This window comes from Athene cunicularia, assembly GCF_003259725.1.
Source record: "Athene cunicularia isolate RWA chromosome 28 unlocalized genomic scaffold, athCun1 chr28_part1, whole genome shotgun sequence".
In the NCBI taxonomy this organism is placed as follows: domain Eukaryota; kingdom Metazoa; phylum Chordata; class Aves; order Strigiformes; family Strigidae; genus Athene; species Athene cunicularia.
The window spans coordinates 1,783,467-1,799,057 of NW_020799139.1; the positions used below are offsets into that span (position 1 = coordinate 1,783,467).

Sequence of the window (15,591 nt, forward strand, 5' to 3'; positions counted from 1 at the left end):
GGGGTGTCGGTGCCTGAAAACTGGCATCAGTCGCTGCTTTGGAACCACAAAGCTGGGGACGCCCGTAAGTCGGGATGCACGTACTGACTTCTCTAGAGCATCTGCTTACTTTTTTGGGTTTTTTTAAAAATTATTTTACGTTCTCTATATGCCTTAGGTTTTACTTTCGCTTGTCTTTTTTTTTTTTTTTTCTGGCTGCTCCACACTCTTTTATTTTTGTACTTGATGAGGTAAACCCCTTTCCCCAGGACAGAGGTTCCCAAGCTGATGGACCCCACACCGACTGTCACCGAGCACTGATTTGCGGTCATGGCCCTAATCCTGGTTTCCAGCTTCTTTTGCAGGTGTCTGACTTTCATGTTTCTCCCTCGCTTGCCCGCCTGCGAATGCAGCTGGAAGCAGAGGTAGCAGAGCTGCTTGTAGAGACAGTTACACAGGAAGTGAAAGGAAGAGGGGCCTTTGGGAATAAGACATGCCAGTAGGCTGGAAGCTGCCATGCATCAGTGGGAGAAGAGGGCGAAACCTTCCTTCCTTCAGACAAACTATTGACCAGCCTCTCAAGTGGATGGAGACGTGGGTAGGAAGAAGCAGGAGCGTAAGAGATGTGCTGGTATTGGAGAGGACGAGGTGGTAGGGGACCAGAGGCAGCAGAAAGCATGAAATAAAGGGATGTGGAGCCTGTGGAGAGCTTTTTGTGTAAGAGAACTGTCTCCTGGGCGGCCTGTTGCTGGGCACATGCGTTCTACAGACCCAAGACTGGGGACAAACGGTCGGTCCCAGCAAATCGTGGGATATGGCAGCGATAGGCACCGGTGTCTGCTGGGGTTCAGGCCCTGGGGAAGCCAGTAGCCTCCCCCTGAGCTAAGTGGGGACCGTGCTGTATTGGGGGAGGAGGGGGAAGCTGCCTGTCAGCAGGGTTGTTGCCCCCAAGTGCCACCTCACAGCCACCCGAGACCGTGGCACATACGGGACGGCGCAGTCCCACCCGTCTTGCTCCCTTACTCCCCGCTGGTGTCACCTTCGGTGTATCTGGACTGTTAGGCTCTGGTCAGAGAAATGGGGCTGTGATATCCTGGAGGCAGCGAGGCTCTGCGGTTAAGTATCTCAGATAGGATCACAAAATACCCTGCTTTCAGGGCTGGAATTTATTTAGTTTCTTTTTTTTTTTTTTTCTCCCCACAACTATCTGGTTTTGAGAATGGGGCGGGCATCGCTGTTTGGCATTGAGGCTGTGAGAGCTCACCCCCCCCTTATGCCTTGTCTAGGGGTCAGCAACAGGCTGATGCTCTTCTAATTTGGAAAAAAGAGTGAATATATTACCAGTTAGCATGCGCTGGCTGAACTTTGTGAAAAGGACCAAGTTCTGTACTTGAAGTGAAAGCCACCTTGCTGAGCTTCACTGGAAGAGAGAGAGAGTTGTGTCTCTGTGGTCACTCGGTGTCCAGCAGTGGAGCAGCATGGAGGCAGCCCAATATATTTCTCTTTCCTCAGAGATGCAAACACAAAGGAGTAGCTAATACCATCCCTAACAGCATTACATAGTCATGAGGTTACATCAATGGGTGATGATGCAACACCGCTGGCATATGATGCAGTGTCAGTATGCTAATACTGTAACTTAATATAGCTGCGTTACGACTTTTCTGTAGTAATTACAGGCCGGTAGTCATGTGTGGAGCTGTTTAAAATCATTGCTTCAAATTGAGACAGTGCTGGTGTTTTGTGTGATGTTTGTGACGCTTCTCTGCAAGGCACGGTGAAGGATTTGGATTGTTTTTTTGGTCAAACAGAAGCACATGTACATGGGTCCAATGTTTGGTCCTTTTAGGTACCTCTGCACCGCCTCAGGTTTGAACTGGAATTATCTCTTTGCTGTCAAAGGAACTATAATTGTGGGAGGAACTCTGGGCTTACTGTCTTATGGTCTTACATTTCTATTTCTGGGTGTGCTCTTCATTAGCCTGACCTGTCCGTGTGGGCTATAAGCATTCTTACTTCCTTACTGAATCACTTCTGCTCTGCTGCTTTAGGGAGGGGGAAGGAGAAGGAATGATGCTTGGGGTAAAGGAAGTCAACTTGTGACGTCTTTCGAGTGGCTCTGGAAGAATTTTAAAAATTAAGTCTAAAATTCATTCAACTGTAACGAGGCCGCAGTTGAGATCACCTTACGTTTTCAGCGGTACCTCCTGAAATGGTGTCCGTGTTGTGAAGTCCCTGGCCAGTCGCCATCCAACCAAAATCCACAAGAAATTGGGGATGGACAGAAGTGGCGAGGTGCTGCGGTGGTCAGCAGAGGTTTTCTGCTTTGATGGAGCGCTCGCTTCATGTGTAACTTCAGAGTGGAAAATGCAGTTTTGCTGATTAAATTCAAAATGTTTTCACAGAGCGTGTTTTGAACCACAAACTTCTAGAAGCAGTCTCTAGATGTTACTCACTGATAGTAGTGTACCTGAGTGTACTTTGGCGTTTAAAAACTCAAATCTTTGGGCATCAGAACCTAACTTTTTTTGGCACTATGCACCTATGAACTGTGAGTTCTTCCCAGGCTCAAGTTACCTTTAATACTTTGGTTTCTTACTGCCATGCTCTGAGGGGAGTAGTCGTGTGCTTATCTTGCTTGTGTTTCACAAAACACTGTGTTTTCCTTTTATGTGCCTTGGGAGGTAGAAAGTCGTGTGCTCTGTACAGAGTTCACGTCTGTGATACACGCCTGTGCAGGGACAGGCTTTTATCCTGCGGACAGGTATTGCTCAGAGAGGTCACAACAGAAAAGCTGGGAAGAAAACATGCCGCGTGTGCGTTCCCCTTTTGGATTAAAATACACGTGCTGAGCTGTCGTTACAAAATAAAAGGAAAATTGAGCTGTGATGTGGAGGGTTTTTTATCCCTCCTCTTAGGCTGACCAACATTACAACCCTGTCCCAGGCGCTTCTTGACTTCCAATTCATGTCTTTTTCAGTAATAATCTAAGTAATGTAGAACTGTATGGTGTGTTGTTTTTTTTTTTTTTTCCACTCCAAATGTTCCTGGAGACTGTGGTATCTGAAAATATGGTAGACTTATTTTTAGACTTGGGGAAGTAACGTTTGCTTTTGTGTAATGCTATTCATGTTTGAGGTATCGCAGCACACGGTCTGTAGACCAGTATGTGAAGTGCAATGTAGTTAGCATATTTTGTTGATTGGGGGGAAAAAATGGCATGTGAGCGCTCTTTCCTCTTCTCCTGGCATTAGACAAAGGAAATGTTCAGAAGAAGAGCTGATGGACTGGGAAGTTCCAGGACAGCCCTTCAGTTGTGTTCTTTAAAAGTCTGTTCTTGGTAGTTTCATCAGGCTGTCCCAGCTCTCCCATGCTGCTTGTTTTAGATTTGTGCCCTTAAAACTTACAAGCTAGAGTTTGGCACCTTATATATAGACATTCTGCTTATTTATGCATTCATATTATGATTGATTGGTGTAAAGACTTGCTTGGGCTTTATTTTATTTTTTTTAGGCTTTTCTAGCTGCCTTCCCCCTCCTCTTGTCTCTGCATTTCTGTGGCATCCCTTCGCCTGGGGAACGGGACATCTGTTGAATATGTTGACCCTCACTGAGTTAGTGGTTCCTGCTTTATTCCTTACATACCACCTGGAATTTCTGAGGTTATCTGTTTCTTTGTGATGTTTTCTATCTGCTTAGCACCGCTCAGTCTGAATGCCCTGCGTACAGCAGTGATCCTCAGATGAATCCTGTGTCCATTTTCAGGTGGGGAAAAGGAGAGTGAATTGCCCAAAGCAAGCATTACAGGACAGGGACAGAACAAAGGTTAAGGTTTATTAATCCACAGTTTCCTATGTTGGCTTTTTGCTGTTCAGCACTTTGCCTTCCCCCTTCCCCAACTGCGTTTCTACTTCATTGCCTTTAATTGTGTTCTTTGGGGTTTGACTTCTTGGTGTGTCAGGTCTCGGGACTCTCTAGTGGGGCACCAGTAAAGGAGCCTTTGTGTGTGTGTGTGTCTGTGTGACCTGTTCAGCATCACCTCGGGAGACTGTGGCTACCACGGGGCAGGGAGGAATTCTCCTGTACAGCTTTCCTTCCTCTTTAATTACAGAGCACCTCTTCATTGTGCTGGGGCTTTTTAACCTGTTGTCCGCTATGCTCCTCTCTTTCTAGTGCAAGTGAGGCTGGAAAACAGCGCTGTGACTCGCTTCAGGAGCACAGCTCACTCTCTTTGAGCCAAGAGGGCATTTGGAGAAAAAAAAAAAAAAAAAAATTAAAAAATCTGATTATACCATTTGGGCTGAATGGGACAAAATCAAGGTTTAGCAAGAAAGTTTTGCCTGCATTTGATGTGTTGACTCTTAAGAAAAGATGTTTGAATGTGTTGCTGTTTCAGCATTCTGAAATAAGGCAGAAAGTGGAAAAACTCTGCCACGTGCAGCTGCAGCAATGCCCTTTTCTTTCCTCCTTGCCTTTATTATCAGGAGGGTTTGACACAGTTCAGCATTGCAGGGCAGCGCGGGTCGGTGTCTGGCCAGAGCTTTGGATCCAGCACAGCTCGGAGTGTGGAGGGCAGATGCCAGGTGTTTGTCCCTGTTATTGCATCTTCAAAATCACACTGCTCGGGACCAGCTGATGTCCTGTGCGCTGTAGGAACTTGTCCTCACCTTTACCATTGCTTCCCTGTCCTCCCCGGAGGAGAAATTTTATATTGCTTTGGGTAAGTCACTTAAACCTCTCTGTGCCTTGGCTATCCCATCTACAAAATGGGTATAAGCAGGAGGCATGCAAAGTGTGGCTTGTAACAACAACTCCTTTTATTTTCATCTTCTCTAGCTTTTATCTCTGTAATGATTTAACCCCACGTCATCTTATGTTTTCAAATGAGAATTGCTGGTAGGACTTCAGATGAGACAAGGCAGGGGGCGGGGGGGGAAAGAGTTGTTGGGTTTACCCCACGATCTGCAATGCCAGTTTGTTGTATTAGGAAATGCAAACATTTGAAAGGTCTGGGAGAATAAAATTTAACAGCCAGTCACGGGCGCTGAAGGCCAGACGGATACGGGGAAGGAGGGTCACGTGTGTAGACCGAGGGAAGCAGGGAGAGCACCCCTGACGTTCCTTGTTTCAAGGCTTCGTGTGTCTGTAGGTGATGTGCTCGGGTCAGGTGAATTTTTTTTGCCTTGCAGGATTTCTTTCTGTAAATCCCCTATAACCAGCGGGTCTCTCCCGGCAGCAGGATCAAGGCTGCACCTTTAACCGAGATGTGCAGAAGCTTGTGCTCGGGATGGTTTATTTTGTCTTTTAAGAAGGCTCAACTTCGGGAGGCTGTTTCTCCTCCCACCACTGTCCTTCCTGGAGAGCCCTTGGGCATTGACTGGACTCCTCGGATCCTCCCTCCAACTTCTGGTTTGTGCACAGAACGGACCGATCTGCTGACCCAGACCTGATGGGGGTCCTTTCCCATTTAGAAATATTCTGCGTCTCGAGCAGGTGCTGCTCATGTTAAGCAGAACCTGTGGAATGGTCTATGTCTCGATCCTGAGAATGTCTGGAGTCTTAAAGCACTCCAGGAGTGTTTAGGTATCAGCTAGCTAAGATGCACATCTCTGAGTTTATATCAATCTGTTCTGCTTGTATTCTTTCGTACTAAATTCTGGATTTGACTTTTTTTTTTAACTCTTATGAGTGAGTTGAGCATTTCAGCCTCTATTCATTCTTCTGCTTCTTTGTTTCCTTCTCTCTCCTCTCCCTCCCACCCTCCCTCCCCTCTTTTTCTCCCAAAAGAACAACAAACAAAAACCAATCAGTATTTTGCAAGAGTAAAGGAGTTTTCGTGACTGTTTTGGGGTGACCCTCAAGGTGAGGCAGTTTGGCCACGACTTGCCTCTTCAGAGACGTCGGCAAGTTTGGCATTCCAGATGATCTGGCATTAAGTTAATGCTCTGCCGGAAAGGCTTTACTCCTGCCATGTTTGGAAGAAGAGTTGGTCTCCAATTCCTTTAACAATTATGAGGTGACTAATAACTTGAATGCAGTTTCCCTGCTAATTTGTGGTGCCCTGTAGTGAACTCTGCTGTGGCATGAAAGGGATCAGTGTGCGAGCGCTTCGTCTTCTGGTTTTGGTGTCTTATGCGTCACCTTCTGACTTGGGCTTATACCTGTATAAACACGAATCAAACTAAATTTAAAAACTTATACCCAAATCTCTCTGGACCCGTTGGCCCAAGCCACGCAGATGGGGAATGGGGAGGCAGTCCACCACGCTTCCAGTCATCCATAACAAGATGTGTTTTTTGTTGCCCTCGCTCCAGTGGTGTGAATGGGAGCTGGAGGGATGGGAACAAAAAAGAAAAAAAAAAAGCAGCCTATAAAAGAGCACTCCCACGAGGCAGGAGATAAGCCCTGACATGAAGTAAACACCATTCCTCCCCCTCTACCTCCACTTCCAGTCTCTTCAGCTGAATATAAATGGATACTTAAAAAGTCAGGTACCTGAAGAAGTTTCTAAACCACTTAGTAGCAAGTGAGGCCGTACGATATTTTCTTATTTTTTGCACTTCCATCAAGTGAAAATAACTCATTGCTTTTTAAATGTGTAAAGTACAGCGGGTAGTTCCGACAGAGAGTGTGGAAATAGATACTCTGCCTCACCTTCTGGGAAGAGGTTCTGCTAACTCTTTATCATAATCACTGATTCTTTAAGAGTAAATGTTGTTACTCAAAGTTCTGACAAAAGTGGGTAAGAACAACTTCTAAGAATATCAGGTGACACCTCAAACGGGAGGTTATTTTTTTCAGTCATATTTGATGGGAGACCAGGTGCACATGGTGATAGGTAGGTAGCTGCTCTCAAGCTCAAGGCAGTATGGTGGAGTTTTTTTTCCTTTCTCTCTTAAATATCCAAAATAAGTAGAAGTTTATGATGGGATCTTTGCATTAAAATGCCAGATTGATGGAGTTGAAGGAATAAAGGCTTATTTTGTAGCTTTTCAATAGAAAAAAAGAAATGAAGCCATGATTGAATTTTCAGTTACTCTCAAAATTGATTTTGACATGACCTGTCTCATTCGCTTTGGGATACAAATACCCAATTTTACTACCTGTAAGACTACAGGAGTTGGCATTCAGGAAAACTTAGTGTGGTGGGTTTTGTTTTTATTTTTAATTCAGTAGAACAGTTCAGTGATGCTGGTTGTCTCTTGTTTCCTAACTCAGTCTAGATGGAGAGACTTTGGTCAGTATTGGTTGCTGAAACTGCATCTCCTGCACACCAGACAATTACCCCGTTGCCAACACAGTGGTTAATTTTCTTAAAACAGTTTTGTAAATGCCCAGAGCGTGGCTGATCAGAGCCCAGCAGTGGTGTGGGATGCTGTTGAAAACAGAGTAAGCCTCCTTGCAGCACCAAAGTCACTTTTGTGACTGTTTCGTAGGGGAAGTCTTGCTGAAGATGGTCAGTAGTGGTTTTTCTTGTAGTTTGGTTTATGCTACAAATACCAGAGACTTTCCAGCTACTAAAATGAGTCAGAAAATGGAATTGTTAGCTTTCACACTAATGCTGATTTACCTGCTGCTCTAAGTAGGAGCAGCTTCCTTGCCATAGCCTGTCAGCTATGCCCAGTATGTTCATTTGCTGAAGTAGCCATGTGATCACGAGCTTTGAAATGCTTGCAAGAATTAGAGGAAGTAAACTGAAGGCATTCATATTTAATAGGATCTTAGAAAATCCTGTCTCCAACAGAATTAAGTACTGCAGCGTGCGTGTGTCCCTAGCATTGTGGTATGTACAAACACACTGAACCACCTATTGAGATCCACGCACAGTATAAATCTAAAATTTTCTGGTTTTCATTGTAAAATAGTGAAATTACATACTGTTGCAGGCACAAGTGCTAGCGTTACTCTCTGTAGGATGCTGTTGAGTATGGATTTCCAATTCTGCTTTCTGCTGGCTTCCTTGTTTGTTTGGAAAGCTCGTGAGATGGTTTGTGTGAAGGAGGTGCCTGGCAGTTTTGGTAGTGGAAAAAACCTTTGCCTGCTTTTGTTTGGTGTCTGTGGAGGGAGGACAGTGAAGCTTCACTCATCTCAGAGTTGTGCTTATGAGGAGCTGAGGGGACTCTGGCAGCATCCTTCCTTTTGGGTTGGGCTTTTAGTGCCTTGATTAACTCTCTAAATGTGACAGGAGTTTGATGTCCTCAGCCTTTTCCAAATTCAAATTCACTTTTGTGGTTTGGGGGGGGGGGGGAAAGGAGGGCGTCATTTGTAACAGCTTTTCTGTACCTGATCCTGAAAACAGATGATACCGCAAAAAAAAACGTGTGGCTCGTGGTGTAGCTTTTCCTGAACGATCCCAATGAGGAGATATCATTCTCCATAAAACTTGAAAAGCAATCCTGGCGTAACTTTCAGAGGCTCAGCTCAACTAATCTGGATTGGCTCTGGGTAATAATTCTTATTTTCATTAAAGTTACGCTCCAATATAGTCGGTGGCCCTTACAGTTAAGGCGAGGATTAAATTAATGTCTTGCAGGTGACAGAAGATTGCTGATACGTAGGAACTGTTGCTGCTCTGTGGGCTGCAGCGGCAGGATCGAACAGGAGGATCGCCCAGAGAAACTTCTGGGATGTTATATCAATAGGTCTTAATATAATTTGCAAATCCTGTTTCTGGGAAAGTTTATGAATAGTCAAAAAAGCAAAATTAATTAGTAATATAGAATATGAGGTGGAAAGCGTAGTGTCTTTAGGGGTTGGTTTGGTATATGGTGGGTATGTGAGGTATTCTGTGGTGGGAAAAGCTCTGAAATTCTTAAATTCTGGAGAAGGTAAACTTCTTACTTGACATTTTTAAATAAATACAGCAAGCTTGGCGGCTGTGTTCACGCACTTCTCTGCACTGGTGGAGAGCTGGGGCCCGGGAGGCAGAGTGCCCCTCTCCAAACTTGTTACCTTCAATCTTCATTCCACTAGTTTCTGTGGAAGGTATTTAAGATTCCTCTGCTTTTTCTCCTTCCTTCAGCAGAGGTATCCGGAGAGGGGTGTACTAATTCCTTTTGCTGGACCAAAACCTGTTGTTAAACCTGAAGATGATGGTTTAACAAGCAACCGGGACTCCTGAGGGATAGAAGTGGCTCGGGGAACAAAAGCATGTGAATCCTGTCGGTTAAGACCTGATGGGTAACTTATTTCTGTGAGGTGCCTGAGAATTATGATGATGAAGACTATAGAAGTAATTAAATAAGACTCATTTTAATATTGCGCATGTTATTGATCCCTTAGGACATTTAGATACACCAACTCGATAGGAAGAGCTCCTTTGCAAAACGTTGTTCGGTGTAATTGTGACACCTCTGGTTGTTTTCTACCCAAAATGCCCTCATGTTGTTGGTTTTTTTTTTTGTGGAAGTGAGATGTTTTACACAAAGCCACTGAAGTAACCGAGTCTAAATTTCGTCTTGCTCATCTTCAGTATCTGTTCGCTTTCTGCTTGTTCTGAGCAGAGGGACCCCGACAGGTTTCATACCAGCGGTTAGGTTTGCTCAAGATTAAAAATCCCCCTCGATCCCATGGGTGATAATGACAACTTTTGTTTCCTTTTCCCTTCTAACTGCAGGACCAGGGGCTAAACATCAGCCCCGCAGCCTGCCTTGCCTTTACCTCAGCCGTGGCTGCGTGTGATGTTGGGTGTGCAGGGCTCCCTTTTGATCTCAGGTGGGGGATGCAGTGTGCATCCAGATCAAGTTTTGTGTGCCGAGGCCTCTGAATTAATTAATGATGGTGGCTGTGCTCGGCTTCCCCTGTAAATAGGTGTGGCCCCTGGGTCCCTGCCAAGCTGCCATTTCATTCCCTTATTTGGATTTCTGAACGGTGTCATTCTCTACACACACCCTCGGTTAGGTTTTTAAATAATAGTTGGGGAAAATAAAATTGCTGCTTCAAAATTATTAGCTTATGGGTTATTAATGTGCTCCTACAACTGAGATTAAGAACATGTCATTAGTGGAGGATGGTATCTTGAGCTCCCCCCTCAAAAAAATATTTTTTAAAAAAAAAAAAGGTTACTGCTGTGTTTCCAGTAGGTGATGCTGAAGCCAGGTAGGCACAAACCAAATTGTTCAGCAGGAATTAAGTTGTCATATCTCGGTTGATTCCAGGTTGCCCAATTAAAGTCACTGGCACTTGGTGGGCACAAAGTGCCCGCAGAGCACAGCAAAGCTTCGTTGCAGCAGCGAGTGTCGGCGAAGCAGATGAAAACAAAGCCCCCAGATATGGCGTTCCAGAGCAAACATGATGCATACAAAAAGCACATCTTACACGATGATGAAAGTACATCAGATTTTTTTTCACCAGAGCTAGAAATAACAATTTACCACCTGCTTTAAAAAAAAAAAAAAAGAAAAAAGTTGAATGTTGCCACTCATTTCAGTCTCCATCTCTCTTAATGAGAGTTGCAGAGCTTCCCAGTCATCTTCCTCAGGGTTGTTGGGCACTCGGTGAAAGAGGTGATAAATTCATGCAAGCATCCCTCTTACCTTCTTTATTCTGCCAAACAGTTCTGCAAATGCATTTCATAACGCTGCCTCTTTGCATAGAAAAGAGACACCCCCTTCCTCTGTCAAAAATACATTTTACATCTGAAAACAGAAGATAGTAATTCCAGTTCTTGAAAAACATGTTTATACAACAATCCACAGAGACCTGCTCTGTCAGGCGATCAGATTGCGCTTTGATTAAAACCAGTTGAAGGCAACTACTGGGGGTGGCCGGAGGATGAGGTGGATGGGCTCAGGCATCTCGAGGGAGACACAGAGCGGGTCAGTCTTGCAGCGTCAGAGCCGGTGGTGTTCATCTGGATTGTTCTGGATGACGAATAATTCAGGGATGGGAGCCCTTCATGCTCATCCCATTAATCCAGGAGATCTTGGCCCTGGGTGAGGATCAACATAATTGCCCGTAAACACAGAGTAACTGAAAAACAGTTCAAACTGTGCTATGTATAAACCAGAGAACCCCCAAACCAAAACTCTTGAATCTATTTTTAGCTCTTCTTGGTGTTCTCTCCTTTTGTTTAACAGTAGATGCTGTAGTTCCTCTTCTTGAAGTGGGCACTGCTTTGTTCATGGCTGCTGCTTGGCTGCTGTCTCTGATGTGCAGAGTGTTTTCTGTTGTTCCTGCAAGTCAGCCTCTTGCAAAGATTTTGATCTAATGAATCGGGTCTACCCATTTAGTAATTACAAAGATTAACTTGGGTAGATGTGAAACAGATGTATAAAACTGTTTGGACCTGGCTGCAGTGCAGCCTCTTAATCAGTGGATTCATCCTTTCTCTGACTGAAGTCCAGTTTCACAGTTTAGACTACTAATTGTGAAATTAATGACAAAAATAATATTTTCTGTTTCACTTTGGACTTCCCTAATTCCGTATCATACCTTTGTTCCTTTGAGCGAGGACATGACATTGCTTAAATGCTTCTCTGCAAGGGAATTCATCTCTTAGAGCCAAAGCAAAACGAAATTGGTCTACGCAAAGGGTTGCTCTAAGGTTAACTTGATCTAGAAATACCAGAGCTTTAGTAGCTCACTTTATAACACATTGCTCTTACTTCTATAAAACTGAAGTGTCTTAGAGCTGTTTCCTGTGAACTTTTGGAGGAATAACTGCTTTTTCAGAGATTTGCTGGGGAATCTGTCCCCCCCTCCCCTTACCCCCATTTGAAGACATAAATTGTGTTATGAGTGAAAAGCAAGCTTCGTGCTCGTGTCTGCTAGAGCCCATAGTGGTGCAACCCTAGACAATCATGGGTGTTTCTATTCATGAGTAGCCAACCAAATCGTGATCTGGGTATTTTGAGCCTGCCTGATCTTCTGAATCAACCTGCAGAGAAATGCACTCCATTTTGTGCTGACCGGGGACTCCGCGCAGGGCTGGCCACTGTTGCGTTTTCCACGTAGCATCTGTAAACTCGGTTGCATTTGCTGCGGGTGCCTCAGCATTGTGAACTGCTGACCAGGACGGCAGTAACTGGGTACTCCAGGCTCTGGTTACAGAAAGCCAGATTTGCAAGGTCTTGAATAGCAAGGCTTCCTGGAAGAAAAACATAATTGCAGTTAGTGTTGATTTTTCTCTCTAAACTGCATTATTGGAACCTCTTTATCTTTGCATCTTCCAGGTATCCACACTTGATTGAGTTCTGGCTAATGTCAGTGGAAAGCACAGGTAGTTCGTGTCTGGGTTGGGAGGAGGGAGCTTGGTCATGTACTTACCACTGAGATACTCCAGACTGAGGAACGAGAGAAATCAAAATGCATTTGCACTGCGGTCTCAAAATGGTAAATTTTAATTGCAAGAAGATTAGATTATGCCAGTGTTTTCCAAAAGGTTCAACCTGGATTTTTTGGAGAAAACTTACTCTGAGGTTTCCTGTTTTCCTGCAGCGCTGGTGCATGTGAGTGGCAGCATTTGAGAGGGCAGAGTAAAGCTGAACTCTGGTTCTGCAGAGAGTAACGAGAGCTGTACGGAGTGCGGTGCAGGCAGCGTGAGTAGCAGATCGTGCTCTCCCAGATCCAGAAGTAAAGGCAGGGTTTCTCCTTGAAGGCCTGTGTGCACTTCCATAAGATTTGGCAGCCCTTCGTATCCAGTAGAGAATAAACGCTGGAAAAATAAGTGTTCTCCAGAAGAAGGATGTGCTGGGGTGACGTGCTGGAGGAACAGCTGTGGCCAGTAAATCGTTTTCCTATATCTGACTTTCTGCTGCTGCCTCAAACGATGCTCTGGCCGGCTGGTGCAGCCTGTGATCCCCGTCTGGGGACCGGCTTAACTAAAGGGTTACTACAGCCTCTGGTCTCCCTGCCCCGCGAACGCAGGCATTGATCTGAAGGGTGTAATTATAAATGCTATTGATGGCCCGGGAGGGGAGTTGTATGTTTTATCTCTGGCACAGGAATTCGGGAGTGAGTGGGAGAGACTCTTAATTTGTAACAGGTTTTATTTGCGATCTGACTTGTACACAATAAACGGGTAGCGGTGGTATTAATGAGCATCTGAAAGGAGCTTTTTTTTTTTCCCTTCCTACAAGGTGGCACTTCACTGTAGAGAGGCTAAAACTGAAGAGTGGGTATGCGGGGTGTTTGGGCAGCTTTCACCTCTATCTTTAGGCACACAGAAGTTAAAAAGCAACGCTTGAATATTTGGAGAAATACCCGCGTCTGCCAGGTACAGAATGGATCAGCACATTCATAAAAAGCCAGAGAAGTGCTTTTCCACTCCATGATGGTTGCTTACACTGTAGTGAAATGTGCACCATGACTTATTTCTCTCCAATGGCTCTTCCTAGAATTCTTTTGAGACGTGCAGGGAGGAATCTGCGCTTTTGGAACGTACAAAAATGCTTTCAACTGGTATTTCGGTGCTTAAAAAACCTGATTTGATACTTCAAGTTCTCCTTCTAGACCAATAAAGTCTTTGAAGACTTTACTCTTGGACTCAAAAATGTTTATGGAAGTAAAGCCTGAACACATGAGACAGAAGCTAGCCCCTTGTCTGTCAATATTTAAAGTGTAATGTGACTCCATTTCTTTTTTTTTCATGCTGACCAGTTCACTCAGCCTTCCAAAAAGTACAGAAGTTTTCTTATCTCGGTTGTTTGAGGAGGCATGTACAGCGGTAAGGCTAAACTGTAGTACCTATGTCATAGTTTCCATGCCTTAATCTTCTTAGAGAATCCATAGCCTGTCTTACTCTGAAAATGTAATGTTTTAAAAACCCTGTCTTGCAGGCTAAATCTCTCTTGAATTTTACTGGATAATAATTTTTCTAGATAGTGTTGATGGGATTCAGTAACGTTGCTAAAAATGTGGTCCTTATTATTCTGATCTAGAGCTTTCATCATCGTTTCGCAGAGGAAAAAAAAAAAACCTTCATGAGTGACAAAGTAGGCTCTGAGCAAATAGATCTGATTTCTGCTCTGGCAGGTCAGCAAGAGATACTCAGTCCAGTGCCTGTTTAATTTCCTGAATATTTCACTTATGATGGTTTTTAAAAGTTGCTGTATCAGAATGAGACCCGTGATTCTTTTTAAATGAAACATCCAACTTTGGAAAGAAATTGGGGAGTGATAGGATACTAAAGGTTTGGTTTCCTGAGGGGTGGAGGAGCTGCTGCAGGACCCACAAGACGGGCAGCGGATGGTGTCTGCTGTGCTGGCAGAGCCCTCGCCCATGCCCTTGGATGCAGCAGCCGATCACCAGAGCCTGCAGGTAGCTGGGATGGAAGTGCTCTCAAAACTTAGAGCTGCTTGGGCAGAGTTTCACTTCCTAGTATTAACTGTTTAGTTGCCTGCTTCCTACGAGGCTCCCTGCACAGATGCTTTAGAAGTTAATCCTTCAAAATATTTGTATAAGCATTTGAACCTTTTTTCCTTAGCGGCGTGCGCTGCGAAAACAAACTTACCATCTTGGAGATGCAGGAGAAGGCTGAGCCGGCCACGGAGGGACAGAGTGTGGGAGCCAGGGCGGGCCGTGGGGCCTCCCCGGGCAGCTCGTTGCCACCCGCCTGTTGGGTTTCGATGGAAACTTCCACGTGCCGACTGTGGGTCAGCACGAGAGATGGCCCCGGCCCTGCACCGCCAGCGTCCCGCGGCGCTGAAGCGGTTAAACTGCTGTTCTGGTGTCCTTGCAAGATGAAAACTATTTTAGTCCCATGACACGAGCACTATGGGAGTTTAATGCTACAGTTCATTAAAAATGGAGGCTGGCCAGAGCCTCAGAAATACGATTCGGTAGCTTTAGGCTTCCCACGTCCAGAGCACGTCGGAAGGAAGGATCTCTGCTGAACTCCTCTGAAACACGGGGAGCACTCTGACACGAGGGTGCTGCCGGGCTCGTTTGCGTAACCATATTCCTCTTTCTCGGGGGGGGGGGAAACTTTGAGCAAAGCGCAGGCTCCCTCTGTGCTGGAGGTGCCTTGCGTGCCGCCCTCCTGGCAGAGCCGAGCTGGCTTTGGATGGAGCTGGTGCCTGGAGGATCCTCCCCTCCCGCTGCCACCTTTACCAGTCCTGCTCAGCAATTATTTCTCTACCAGGCAGAATAATTCCTTTTTTAAATAATTTTTCTTCCCCCCCCCCAGCAGAGTTAGAACTTGTGGCTTCCTGGTGGCTGCAATAGTGTCGTAACCACCAGTTACCAGGCCTGGCCGTAGCGCTCGACGGGGCCCGGCCGTGGTCGCGTCGTGCCCGCTGAGTTCTGTCCTCTTCAACAATAAAAAAGTGTTTTGTGTCCGGGCCAGGTTGAGTGAGGAGCAGCGTGGAAGTATCTGTCAGGTTTTATAGCACTATTGAAGGCCCTGAAGTAGCTATTGCAATGGTTTTCAATGGGCTTCTAATTAGAAAAGCATTGGACTAATAGGATGAGCTATAATTAGCAAGACCTGCCCTCTAGATAGCTAATCAGGGACCAGAATACAGTTGTATATCCATTCATGCGGTTTCTATATCTGCGCTTTTGTAGCGATTTGTTTAACCTATTGGACCCTTTTGGGGGTGTTTAAAATAGTAACACAGAGAAGACGTACGTGGACAAGACGACCTCCAAGCTTGCTGGAGCTCGGGCCGGG

The 15,591-nt window shown here is 45.2% G+C and overlaps 1 protein-coding gene across 5 annotated transcripts in view; it reads left to right on the top strand.

The window, feature by feature from the left end:
* The first annotated feature begins 7 nt into the window (after nucleotides 1-7).
* Nucleotides 8-15,591, top strand: part of GATAD2A (GATA zinc finger domain containing 2A) — a 50,481-nt gene continuing 34,897 nt past the window's right edge. For 2 of the 5 annotated variants that reach the window (XM_026864982.1, XM_026864985.1), the window contains exon 1: nucleotides 10-64. The gene's annotated coding sequence lies outside the window, so the exon portion shown is untranslated. Of the gene's footprint in view, nucleotides 65-15,591 lie in introns of all 5 variants that reach the window. The other 3 variants (XM_026864983.1, XM_026864981.1, XM_026864986.1) reach the window with 3 other exon arrangements.